Consider the following 14,102-nt stretch of genomic DNA (forward strand, 5'->3'; position numbering starts at 1 on the left):
AGGTGAATTTTACCAAACATTTAAAGAACAATTAATTCCAATATTATACAAATTATTTGGAAAAATAGGTGAAGAAGGAGTTCTACCAAATTCGTTTTATGATACAAATATGGTGGTGATACCAAAACCAGGCAAAGCAAAAACAGAGAAAGAAAATTATAGACCAATTTCCCTAATGAATATTGATGCTAAAATCTTAAATAAGATATTAGCAAGGAGATTACAGCAAGTGATCACCAGGATAATACACTATGACCAGGTGGGATTTATACCAGGAATGCAGGGCTGGTTCAACATTAGGAAAACTATTAACATAATCAACCACATCAATAAGAAAACTAACCAAAGTCATATGATTATCTCAATAGATGCAGACAAAGCTTTTGACAAAATATAGCACCCATTCCCAATAAAAACACTAGAGAGCTTAGGAATAGGTGGAGCTTTCCTTAAAATAATAAACAGTATCTACCTAAAACCATCAGCAAGCATTATATGCAATGGAGATGAGTTAGAGGCCTTCCAAATAAGATCAGGGGTGAAACAGGGATGTCCATTATCACCCCTATTATTTAATATTGTACTAGAAATGTTAGCTTTAGCAATCAGAGAAGAAAAACGAATTAAAGGAATTAGAATAGGCAAGGAGGAAACAAAACTATCACTCTTAGCAGATGATATGATGGTATATGTAGAGAATCCTAGAGAATCAACTCAAAAATTACTAGAAACAATTAACACCTTTAGCAAAGTAGCAGGATATAAAATAAATCCACATAAATCATCAGCGTTTCTATACATGACCAAAAAAGTCCAGCAGCAACAGATAGAAAGAGAAATTCCATTTAAAGTAATGGTAGATAATATAAAATACTTGGGAGTCTACTTTCCAAGACAAACCCAGAAACTCTATGAACACAATTACCAAACATTCTTCACACAAATAAAATCTGATCTAAATAACTGGAAAGATATCAATTGCTCATGGATAGGCAGAGCTAATATAGTAAAAATGACAATTCTACCTAAATTAATTTACTTATTCAGTGCCATACCAATCAGACAACCCAAAAATTATTTTATGGAGCTAGAAAAAATAATAACAAAATTCATCTGGAAAAACAAAAAGTCAAGAACATCAAGGGAAATAATGAAAAAAAAATTCACAGGAAGGTGGGTTAGCGGTACCAAACCTGGAGCTTTACTATAAAGTGGCAGTCATCAAAACTATCTGGTACTGGCTAAGAAATAGAGTGGAGGGGGCAGCTAGGTGGCGCAGTGGATAGAGCACCAGCCCTGAAGTCAGAAGGACCTGAGTTCAAATCTGGTCTCAGAGACTTAACACTTACTAGCTGTGTGATCTAAGGCAAGTCACTTAACTCCAATTGCCTCACCAAAAAAAAAAAAAAAAAAGGAAGAAAGAAAGAAAAATAAATAGAATGGAGGATCAATGGAACAGGCTAGGCACAGGAAACACAGTAGTAAATGACACTAGCAATGTAGTGTTTGATAAACCCAAAAACTCCAGCTTCTGGGATAGGAACTCAGTATTTGACAAAAACTGCTGGGAAAACTAGGAGATATTATGGCAGAAATTAGGCATAGACCAACATCTTACACCTTATACTAAAATAAGGTCAGAATGGATACATGATTTAGACATAAGAGGTGATACCATAGGTAAATTAGGAGAGAAAGGAATAGTCTACCTTTCAGATCTTTGGAAAGGAGAACATTTTATGACCAAACAAGAGATAGAGAATATTATAAAATGCAAAATGGATGATTTTGATTACATTAAATTAAAAAGGTTTTGTACAAACAGAAGCAATCCAAAATTAGAAGGGAGGCAGAAAGCTGGGAAACAATTTTTATGGCTAGTGCTTCTGATAAAGGCCTAATTTCTAAAATATATAGGGAACCAAATCAAATTTATAAGAATACAAGTCATTCCCCAATTGAGAAATGGTCAAAGGATATGAACAAGCAGTTTTCTGATGAAGAAATCAAAGCTATCTATTCCTATATGAAAAAATGCTCTAGATCACTAATGATTAGAGAGATGCAAATTAAAACAACTCTGAGGTACCACCTCACACCTATCAGATTGGCTAAAATGACAAAAAAGGAAAATAATGAATGTTGGAGAAACTGTGGGAAAGTTGGAACACTAATGCATTGTTGGTGGAGCTGTGAACTTATCCAACCATTCTGGAGAACAATTTGGAATTATGCCCAAAGGGCTATAAAGCTGTGCATACCCTTTGACCCAGCAATATCACTTTTGGGTCTTTTTCCCAAAGAGATCATAGAAAAGGGAAAAGGACCCACATGTACAAAAATATTTATAGCTGCTCTTTATGTGGTGGCAAGGAATTGGAAGTTGAGGGGGTGCCCATCAATTGGGGAATGGCTGGACAAGTTGTGGTATATGAATGTAATGGAATACTATTGTGCTGTAAGAAATGATGAGCAGGAGGAGTTCAGAGAAACCTGGAGGGTCTTGTGTGGGCTGATGATGAGTAAGATGACCAGAACCAGAAGAACATTGTACACAGTATCATCAATATTGTGTGTTGATCTACTGTGATGGACTATATTATTCTCACCAATGCAATGGTACAGAAGAGTTCCAGGGGACTCATAATGGAAAAGGATCTCCAAATCCAGGGGAAAAAAAAAAAAAGAACTGTGGAGTATAGATGCTGATTGAACCATACTATTTCTTTTGGTTTTGGTGCTGTCGTTTTTCTATTTTGAGTTTTTTCGTCATTGCTCTGATTTTTCTCTTATAACATAACTAATGCAGAAATATGTTTAATGTTATTATATACATACACACACACACACACACACACACACACATATATAACCTATATCAGATTACCTGCTATCTAGGGGAGAGGGGCGGGAGGGAGAAAAATCTGAAATTGGAAAGCTTGTATAAACAAAAGTTGAGAACTATCTTCACATGTAACTGGAAAAAAAATAAAATACTTTATTAAAACAACAACAACAACAACAAAACAAACAAAAAAAGAAAATGGGATTCATTGGAAAAGACCCTGATGTTGGAAAAGATTGAAGGCAAAAGGATAAAGGGATGGCAGAGGATGGAATGGATCATGGAAACAATAAACATGAACTTGGACAGACTTCAAAAGGAGGGTCTGGTGTGCTGTGGTCCATGGAATCATGAAAAGTCAGACAGGACAGAACAACTGAATGACAAAAATAGTCCTTACTGACTAAATGTCGACTTCAAGGGATGTCTCTAATAGCGTAACTAAGGGATCTGTCCTGTTTAACATTTTTGTGAATTCTTGGATAAATTTATAAACTGCATCTTTATCAAGTTTACAGATGACACAAAGCTTGGAAGGATAGTTAATAGTTGGAATGACAAAGTTAGAATCCAAAGAAGATTTCAACAGGTCAATTTGGACCAAATGTAATGATTACCTTGGATATGAATGAATACGAAATCTTACATTTCAATTCAAAAAAACAATGTCATGAGAACAATCTGGAGGAAGTGTGGTAAGATAGCAGACTATCTGGAAAATATTAGGAGGTTTGAGGGGATTTCAAGTTCAATGTAAGCCAACAGTATGAGATGGCAGTCAAAAAAATCTATTATAATCTTGGGTTTTGTTAAAAGAGGACTACTGTGGGCAGCTAGGTGGTGCAGTGGATGAAGCACCGGCCCTGGATTCAGAAGGACCTGAGTTTAAATCCGGCCTCAGACACTTGACATTTACCAGCTGTGTGACCTTGGGCAAGTCACTTAACCCTCATTGCCCTGCCCCCAAAAAACAAACCAAAAAGAGGACTATTGTTCCAAAGTGATGGTCTCATTGTACCACAGCTTGGTCAAACAACAAATACTGGGCAGTATAGTAAGATCACACATACAATACTATGTTTAGTTCTAAATATCACATTTTGGCAAAAAACATCAAGAAGCTTGTAGAGTATACAGAGAAATCTAACTAGGTTGGTGAAGAGCCTCGAGATCATATTATATAGTAAGGTGAGTTGAAGTAGCTGGGCATAGATGTGCTGGCAAATGTTTAACAGCTAGCCCTCTGGAAAAAAAAAATGTATGGATATGATAATTAGAAGTTTAAATTGCATTGCTAACATTTTCTCCATAATTTTCTTAAATCTAGACAATCTACAAAACAACAAATCAAGTCCTGATTTGTGGCATTTTCTGATATCTGAGATGTAAATGCTCAAGCTAAAAATTTAACAATCAGCTCTCCCAAGCTGGTTGGGCTGAGCTTGGCTTCAGAACATTCCTGAAGTTAAACTTGTTTAACCTAAGAATAGAAAACTCAGGGCCGACATGATGTTGGTCTTCTAGTATTTGTGAAGCTGTCATATAGGGATTAGATTATTCTGCTTGGTTTTAGAGGGAGGAAGTTATAGAGAAGCTGATAATTATCATCAGATGCACAAGTCCTACATCCCCAGCTAGAGTCCTTCAGGGGCAAAGACAGTGTCTTATACACAGTCTGCCCTAAGGCTTTGAATATATAATCCTTCTATATGTGATTCTTCCAGGAAGGAAGCCATACAGCACCAGATAAAGCAATGCATTTCCTAAGAAAGACCCTCCTCAGGTACTTTCTAGTTGATTAACCCTGGACAAGACACTTGAGTTTCTCTAAACCTCAGTTTTCTCATCTATAACATGAGGGAAATAATAGCACCTACCTCCAAGGGTTGTTGTGTCTCAAGTGGCATAGTGTGTGTAAAATATTTGGCAAAACTTAAAGAACTACATAAACATCAATTTTGATGATGATGATGATGATAACATGAAGGGTCTAAATACACTTTGAGTTTTCACTTGGGTTCACAGTCCTAACCTAGGAAACCTGGTGTTGTGGGGCAAGAGACCCCAATCCCCAAGGAATCCTTAAACTTTCCCAAGGGAAAAGCATCTCTGCCTCCAATCTCAGGAATATGGTGTGGCCAAGAACAAAGATACATCTGCAAGCAACAAAGATGATATATTGATATGGGTGGATGCTATTCATATCCAGGCACTCCTTCCCAGTTGTTTCTTTTCCAGTTGTTTTGCATACAGCTTTTGTTTATAAATATACAAAAGACCAGCTCTTCTTTTACTGAGCTAGACAGTCTCCACAGTGATTCTGTCTCCCAGACAGATACTTCTCTCTCCTAATAAATCTATTTTAATTTTACAAGATTTTCTGAGTATCCAATTCTTTGAGTGAGGTACCCACCCCCATCCAGGTATCAGGTCCCTCCAACACAAGGACAAAATGATACACCTAGGACATAATGGTGGGTTCCCTCCTTCTAATCCTCCAGTATATGACATAATAAAGTAAATTCTTCTTAAAAAGAGTGAAACAAAACAGAAATCCTTGATTGAGCAACCATTAGTTCCAAAGGATATCCTGAGAATCCCAAAGAGCAAAACTCCTCTGGCAGAGGCCCTGCCTCACACCTGTGGCACTCTGCCTATGTAAAGGAGAGGGATGATAGTGGTATCTCTCTCTCTCTTTCTGCCTCTGTTTTCCTTTCTCCTTCTGTTTCTCTGTCTCTCTGTCTCTTCCTCTCTCCTTCTCCCTCTCTCTCTCCCACCTCCCTCTCCCTCCATCTCTCTTTTTGTCTCTCTCTCTTCTCTCTTCTTTCCCCTTCTCTCTCCCTTTCTCTCTCTGTCTCTCTTCATATCTCTCTGTCTCTCCCTCTCCCTTTCTCCTTCTCCCTCCCTCTCTTTTTGTCTCTGTCTCTTTCTCTCTTTCTGTCTCTCTGTCTCTCTTTCTGTCTCTCTGTGTCTCTGTCTCTGTCTCTCTCTGTCTCTCTGTCTGTCTCTCTCTCTCTCTTTCTCTCCTTCCCTCTTCCTTCTCCTTTTACTCTCTCCAACATCATGACAGCCAGTCCATCAGTTTCTCGGGCTTGGCTGATGAGGCTTTCTACAACCCTCAAGTCCTTCTGTATCACTCCTCTTCTTCTCACTACCGCTGACTTCTTCCTCTCTTTCCTTTTGTTTCTAGTCCCACTTTACATAGAGCTGATGGAAGTCTAGGATGGATGAAGCTGTATAATTCCCTCTGGGTAAATTGCTCTTTGAATATGTGAATGGGCATTGAATTTAATAAATGTCAGATGAATTTGAATTGAATTATTCTTCTTTGTCTTTCACCATGCCTAACCCAGGATCTCCAATTAGGATTAGGAACAGATGGCTGCTGATTATGGTGATAATGGTGATCTGAGAAGCCAGACAGTCACTCTGCTTTCTAGATTGGGAGAGAGTTTCAGTCAAATAAATTACATTATCATTGTTGTTTGAAATCAGCAAAGTGGTGTTTTTAAAAATTAATTTCATTATTTTTTACTAGTTTATTTAATAAAGTACTTTTAAAAATTGATATCAGAAAAAATTAAAAACTAAAAAATTGATATCAGTATTGTTAAATTTAATATAAATGTAAAATTTTTTTATTACTAGGCCTTAGATATGTTAGGTACTTAAGTGTTTATTGATTAAATTGTTAACTTCATTGCTTTTTGAGATTTAAATCAGTCTTTTCTCTGTACTTGGGCAGGGACCAAATATCTACTTTCAGACTAGCTTATTTAGGCATATGAACTGACACATAGCCTAACATATGGTTGATGAAATTAGCCCTCAATAATACATACTAATATACTAGAGGAAAAAGAACAGATAATATAAAACATTGGCTAATCCAAAAATCATCTATATTTTGCTAATCATTCTGGCAAATATATATACATACATACATACATACACATTTATACACATACACACATATGTGTATATGTATGTGTGCATGTAAAATAGGATACCATAATATATAATCATTATATACAATTATTACATGTGTGTGTATATGTATGCATGTGTGTGTATCTTCCCTGATACTGACCCAATGCCTTTATACCACAGGTAGGATACTATAATAGAAAAACATTGTATTTCTTATAGCATATTACATAATAAATTCAAAATGGTTACATAATTTGGATATTAAGAGTTACACTATTAAAATAGTAGAAGTAAAGTTCATATACCTTTCATAGCTATAGATGAGAGATGAATTCGTAAGAAACAAGGGATAGGGGGCAGCTAGATGATGCCATGGATAAAACACCAGCCCTGGATTCAGGAGGACCTGAGTTCAAATCTGGCCTCAGACACTTGACACTTACTAGCTGTGTGACCCTAGGCAAGTCACTTAACCCTCATTGCCCCTGCCAAAAAAAAAAAAAAAGCAACAAGGGATAAATGAATGTTAAAAATTGACTTTACATGTAATTGGAAAAAATAAAATACTTTTTAAAGAAAAAAAAAACAAGAAACAATTATAGAAGATAAAATTATTTTAGTTATAAGTGTAACTTCAGTCCCAGAGTCCATTGGTATGGGACTGTCCTTTCACTGGTGGAGATGAATTCCATGCCCTGTCTGAGAGGATGGGTGGAGTTGGCAAGAACAAGAATGAGAGAGACAGTGACAGAGACACAGAGAGAGACAGAGATAGAGAGGACAGAAAAACGCATTAGTTTTCTTTGGATCTTCTCTGAGCTCAAGAGTTTCTTTGGGCTCTGCAGTTCTTTTCAGGTTCTCTTCAAGTCTCTGAGTCTCTTCAGATTCAGCACTTCTGAGTTACATCTTCAAGAGAGAAGATGAAAGATGCTAAGCCTACTACAGGTTGCTGAAGGAAAAGATTCTGGGAAGAAGCTGAGATGCGAAGAGCTGATTGTTCCTATTATGTCCCATTTCCTAGCTTGCTACACTAAAGACCATGGGGAATTTCCCCTTGGGTGAGACCTAGGACTCTGTCTCTTGTTGAACCTGAAAACCATATCCCCTAGACTAACAATATTTAAGGGAACAGATAGATATAATTCTTAGCCAGAGCAGAGTGGCCTCCAATCTCAACCTCCTGCTTTCCCTTATGGCAAGAAATAAAGTCTCCTTTTAGAGAAGGGTAGGGGAAGAAGAGTCTAGAGATGTCTATTTTGCTTCTCTTTGAGCCAGACAATGATACCCCCATGTTATTGGGGGTGCAAGGGGTGGGGACGGCCCTTGTTACTCAAGAAATTAAAAAATGTTTGCACAGGAGCAGCTAGGTGGTGCAGTGGATAAAGCACTGGCCTTGGATTCAGGAGTACCCGGGTTCAAATCCGGCCTCAGACACTCTTACTAGCTGTGTGACCCTGGGCAAGTCACTTAACCGCCATTGCCCTGCAAAAAAAATAATAATAATATTAAAAAAAAATGTTTGCACAAACAAAATGAACTCATAAGATAAGAAAGGAAGCAAATGCCTGGGGGAAATTTTTTTCAAATATCTCTGATAAGGGTTTGATATCCAAACTATATAGACAATTAATAGAAATCCATAAGACCAAAAGTCATTCCCTTGATAGAAAAATGGTCAAAACATAGGTACAAAGCATTATAAAAAGAATGTAAAATTACTAAGTTTATATATATATATATTTACACATGTATGTATGCATGTATATATATAAAACTTAGTAATTTTACATTCTTTTGATAAAGCTTTGTATATACACATCTGCATGTGTGTATGTATGTATATACATATATATACACATATACACAAATACATATACATATATACACATAGACACATAAATATATATATATATATATATATACCAAAGAGGGTTGTTTTCATGTACATTTCTCTTGTAGAGATTTGGAACATTTTTTCAGTTCCAAGTCTCCACAAAAGAGAAATACACATCAAAAGAACCCTCTTTGATTTCACCTTGCACCAAATAAATGGACAAAGATAACAAAAGACAGTGTTTGGGACAAACTGCTTCAGTTTACCCAAATAACTCTAGGAGACCATCAAGTCAAGCAGAGACAGATTTATTACATCCTCATGAGGACAGGCAAAAACCAATTACACATTTAAGTCTTGCAAAGATATGCCCAATATTTTAGGTTTTTATAGTACTCTTTGAAAAGGAATGTTCCCATGTGCACCTAGGGTGGGTGAGCTCACAATCTAATTTGGGAAAATAATGTAAGACTGTCTACAAATCCCTGTGGGAGTCTAGTCCAGGTCCACTGTCTATTTTTCCAGGTAAAAGCAAATAAATATTGGAAGTCCTCATGTACTGGTATGGAGAAAAAGGCAGAGCAGAGGTCTACCACTGTGAAACATGTAGATTCATAGGGAATGGAAGAAATTATGGTAGAAGGGGAAGGCACTATAGCATGTCTAGGGATAACATAATTATTAATTGCTCTAAGATCTTGCACAAAACGATAAACAGGTTTACCATCTGGCCCAGGCTTGGGTTTTTTAACTGGCAAAATGGGAGTATTGCATGGAGAGTGATGACATGGAATAATAATACCCTGGCTTTTCAAAGCCTCAATTATAGGGGTGATCCCTTCTATTGCTTCCCTAGACAATAGATACTGTGGAATGGAGGGGGGGTGGTCCCTCCTTAACTTTAAAGGTAACAGGCATGGCAGACTTAAGGAGCCCCACCTCATTAGGGGATGAGGCCCATAAAGACTCAGGAATGTCAGAGGGGATTTTGGATACTTCCCCTGCTGTTCCTTGAGCTTCTGTAAGTAAAATTGGTAATAAATGAACAGTATCCTCTGGCAATTGTAGGGAGACAGCCCCATCTGGAGCACAAGATATGGTTGCTCTAAGCTTACAAAGGAGATCACGACCTAATAAATTTACAGGGGCATCAGGCATGAGTAAAAATGAATGTTCTACTGTTAAGGGCCCCATAGATACCATGCGAGGATTCAATTTTGCCACTCTCTGGCTCTTTCCTGAGACTCCTACTACATTCAAAAATCCTACAGGTCTACACCCAGCATCTGGTTTGCTTATTAATACTGATTTAGAAGCTCCTGTGTCTAGTAAACAGTCATAATAGGTATCCCCTACTTTGAGGGTCACATGAGGTTCATTACTCTGGGGAGGTGAATGGACTGGCACAAGTGCATTCAAAAAATCCGGATCTGGGAATATGTTGCTTTCATTATCTTTGTTCCATTCCTCCCCTTCTTCTTGTCAATCCTGTGCCCCCCTTTGAGGGAGTCCATGGTTGCCCTGATTCTGGTTCTGTCCTTCTGTTCCTCCCTGATAGGGTCTACGGTTATTCTGATACTGTCTCTTTGTATCCCCCTGAAAAGATTTATATCCATTTTGATTCTGCCTGTAATAAGGCCTATAATTACTCCGGTTGTTTCCTTTCTGATAAAAGTTTCCAAAATGATTTCGATTTCCCCCAAAGAATTCCTCAAGGCTCTCGATCATTGTCCTCTTAAGGTCTTGTTTTCTAGTTCTACATTCCCTCAAGAAGTGTCCTTGTTTTTTGCAGTACTCGCAAAATTTAGGGGGTTGATAACGATTTTCAATTTTCCAGTTTCTCTGCCCTGTTGTTTCCTGTACTGGAGCTAAAATGTCCTGTCTGTTCCTTTCTTCTCTCTCATTTCCTTCATAAATATATGTTGCTATTTCTTTAAGTCTGTCAGGACTCAAACTATTCCACCCAGGACATTGCTTTTTAAAATATTTCCGAATTTCTGGTAATGACTGGTTTACAAAATGAGAACAGATAATATGGGTGTCTCTACTGTCTAATGGGTCTAGTCTAGCATATTGCCTGGCATACTTACACAGCCTGTCATAAAATCTATTAGGTCTCTCATCAGGTCCCTGAACTATATCTATAAATTTTTGCCAGTTATCAGTCTTTCTAATACAGGATTCCATTTCCTTCAGCAATGTTTCCCTTGCATCTTTCAACATATCAAAATGCTTAGGGTTATTGGGGTCCCAGTCAGGGTCTTGAATAGGCCACCCAATATCAACCTTTCCCGTGGCTTCCAGGCTGTTTGCTGCAGCTACTATATCTGCTCTTTCTCCTGGGGACAATATTATTTCCATAAGGTCAGTAACATCATTCCAAGTGGGCTGATATGCTCTAAAAATTGCTCTAAACTGCCTGATAACTGCTGTGGGATCTTCATCAAATTTAGGAGTGCTTTGTCCCCATAAAGCCAAATCCTTGGGTGTAAAAGGTGTGTATTGTCTGAGCTTACGTATAGTACCTTTTTGACCATGGGCGAGGATCTCTTGAAGGGGAAAAATTTTTACTTTCTCTGTCTCCTCTACAGGGGAATCATTTCTTTCTTTCTTTATTTGTTTGTTTGGCATGGAGGAAGTAGAGGGCGAGGGAATAAGAGTTGGGTCATTTGGAATTTCAGTCTGAATGGCCTTGGATTTAGTTGTATTATTGGGCGTTTCGGTTTGGGAGGCCATGTCTTTCTGCCAGTTTATTGTTTCAGTTTGGGTGGCAGACTCAGATGTAAACTGGGGCCTGGATTTTCTTCGTTTTATATTTTTAGTATGATAATTTTCACTTGCTCTGGCCCAGATTTTCCAATAACGTAAATGTTCAGGTGGACATCTACTTAGGGTTCTTTGCAAATGCCTCAATGTTTGGGGATCAAATGACCCATATTTGGGCCATTCTTCCTGTAATTCCTCATGCCACATAAAACACAGTCTGATAAGCTCTCCTCTGGTCATGGTTGTATTTAGTCTAAGTTTTCCCTCATTCCAATCCATAAGTAGCTTTCCTAATGGGGAATCCCAGGGAATCATCTTTATTCTAACATTATCTAGGGCATGCCAAATTCTCCATACCACACCACAAAGCCCCACAAAACCAAAAAGAGTAATAAAAATATATTCAAATTCAAACTGGCCAACATCTCTGATTAGTGAAGGTAAAGCTAGAAAAGGGGTACTTAGGATGTTTAAAAGATCCATTTGAAATTTAAAATAGCCTATACTTGGTAGTTCTTTCCAATTTAAGGGGACAAGGGAGGGGAAATCTTACCCAATTAGAAGATCAGAAGATGAACGTTCGGTTTTCTTCTTCATGGTCAGCCAAACTGTGTAATTTAAGATTCTAAATGTGGATTCTAATCTGTTCCCCCAGTTTTGGGGGAAACTGACTAAAAATCACTGATAAAACGAGTTTAGCTTTTTAAGGGTTTATTGGAAAATAGAAAGAAAAAGATTGAGAACAGAATTCTAACAGCCTGGCATTCCTATCTTTCCTCAAATTTCCTGTGAAGTCCTCTGCCGCCACCACCATCAAGTCAGGAAGCCAAAAAGCCCCCGCGCTCTCTGCGCAGGCTCCCTTTCCTCCTTCCTGTCTCCTCCCAGACCATAGGAGGGTCCTCAAGTTGATTGGCTGGTAGCCTTGATAGACAGCACCCATGAGCAAACGTCATTTCCTGACACCAAGGAAAAGCCACAATGCCTCTGAGGCATTTTCCTCATGGTGGAGCTTTCCCACAGCAAGTCTCCAGTAGGTGGCGTCATTCCAATCATTACACATCCAATCCTGTCTCACCCATGGTGCATGCCTAGCTCGTGATCCATGTATGGAGACAAGTCCAAGAACAAAGGGGAGAAGGGAAAGGGTTACAAGTCTGAGGAAAGTCAAAGAAAGAGGGAGGCAGAAATCACTCCTTTATCTGATTGCAATTAATCCATAACAGGGACTGGGATTCTGACATGTGAGAGAGAAGTAAGCCAACTATTTGGCGACATGATTTTTATTACAGGCCATAAACTAAGGTGTAGCTTGCATGTGGGAACTAAGCAGAAGTAAAGTAAATAGTGCTAATTGGTAGAACTGTGACAAGTAATAAAACTTACTGGGGGACTGGATATCTTCCAGACCCCATCCCCAAAGTTTACAGAACTGACCCAAGTCCATTATCTCAACAATAAAACTTAAAGGAGACAGTGAGGATTTGACAAGCAATTAACTTTTAGGCAAAGTGAGAGGCTAGCTATTCTAAAGCGGGCTAGGTATCTTTCATACTCCATCCTCAGAGTTTAATCTGACTCAAATCCATAATTGTCCCACACAACAGGAATAGAAAATATCAGACAGGAATACTAATGGAGATGTATAATTATTCTGGAAGGAAATTTGGAATTGTGAAAATAAAGGAAACAAAGTGTTCATACCCTTGGATTTAAAGAGTCCACTGCTAGGCATATGCCCCAAGGAGGTCATTGACAAAAAGGATAGCTAATGTTGTATGAAAGGAGAGAAGATTAGCATTCCTCTTGATAAGGATGGAAGAGGTCCTAGTGACCTTTACAACACATATACGGTTAAGACCTACTCTGAGGCATCTATCCACTGTGAAGTTTAAAATATAATTGTGATGTCTAAAAATCTAATGAGTGGTTTCCTTATAATAGAAGTGTACAGCACCAATCTTGGGGCATTAAGTATTTATTAAAGTATATTAGGGGTTAGTAAAGAAAACACATGGAGTTCAGAAGGAAAGAGCCTAGCTCCCCCTTGCCCTACAGCTGCCCCTACTGCAACCTCCAACTGAAAGAAGATACCCATACTCCCACTCCCAGAGCAGAAGCTCCCTGCAGGCCTGCCCAGGTGTGGTCCCCACACACAGCTCCAAGCTAATTGGCTGGTAGCATTGATTGACATGACTTACAGGTGGTTCTATGAATAGATGTAACTTCTGGATGCTAGTCACATGCTTTCTCCTCAGGGCAGCAGTGCCCTGGTTCTCACAATGTCTTTCTCAGCAGGGGGGTGGCACCCTGATTCTCACACCACGTTGAATCAGTGAAACAAGAGGGTTGACAGAGTTAAGATCCAAATAGATCTTGGCAGCCTAGATGGATGGGCCAATTTTTTTTTAAGATGAAATTTCATATAAATTTTTATAGCATTTGATTTTTTAAAAAATTAACTGCACAATTACAAGATGGGAAGGTATTGCTAGACAAAATTTTCCATAGAAAAAATTGGGGAGTTTTAGTGGATTTCAGTTTCAATATAATACAACCATGGGTGTGGCAAACAAAAAGAATATTACTTTAGGCTATATTAAAAGAGGGAGAAACAAGATCTTTAATTGAGGCAGAGGAACTATAGCTCGAGGAATCTCAAAGCAAGAAGCTAGGAATATCCAAAGATGGGAACCAAGGACAGGGTTTTATGGGGTAACAGAACAAAGG

The 14,102-nt window shown here is 38.2% G+C and overlaps 1 pseudogene; it reads left to right on the forward strand.

The window, feature by feature from the left end:
• The first annotated feature begins 13,143 nt into the window (after positions 1 to 13,143).
• On the forward strand, positions 13,144 to 13,263 carry LOC122745148 (annotated as a pseudogene).
• Positions 13,264 to 14,102: the final 839 nt, after the last annotated feature.

The sequence above is a fragment of the Dromiciops gliroides genome, chromosome 2, assembly GCF_019393635.1.
Source record: "Dromiciops gliroides isolate mDroGli1 chromosome 2, mDroGli1.pri, whole genome shotgun sequence".
Lineage (NCBI taxonomy): Eukaryota > Metazoa > Chordata > Mammalia > Microbiotheria > Microbiotheriidae > Dromiciops > Dromiciops gliroides.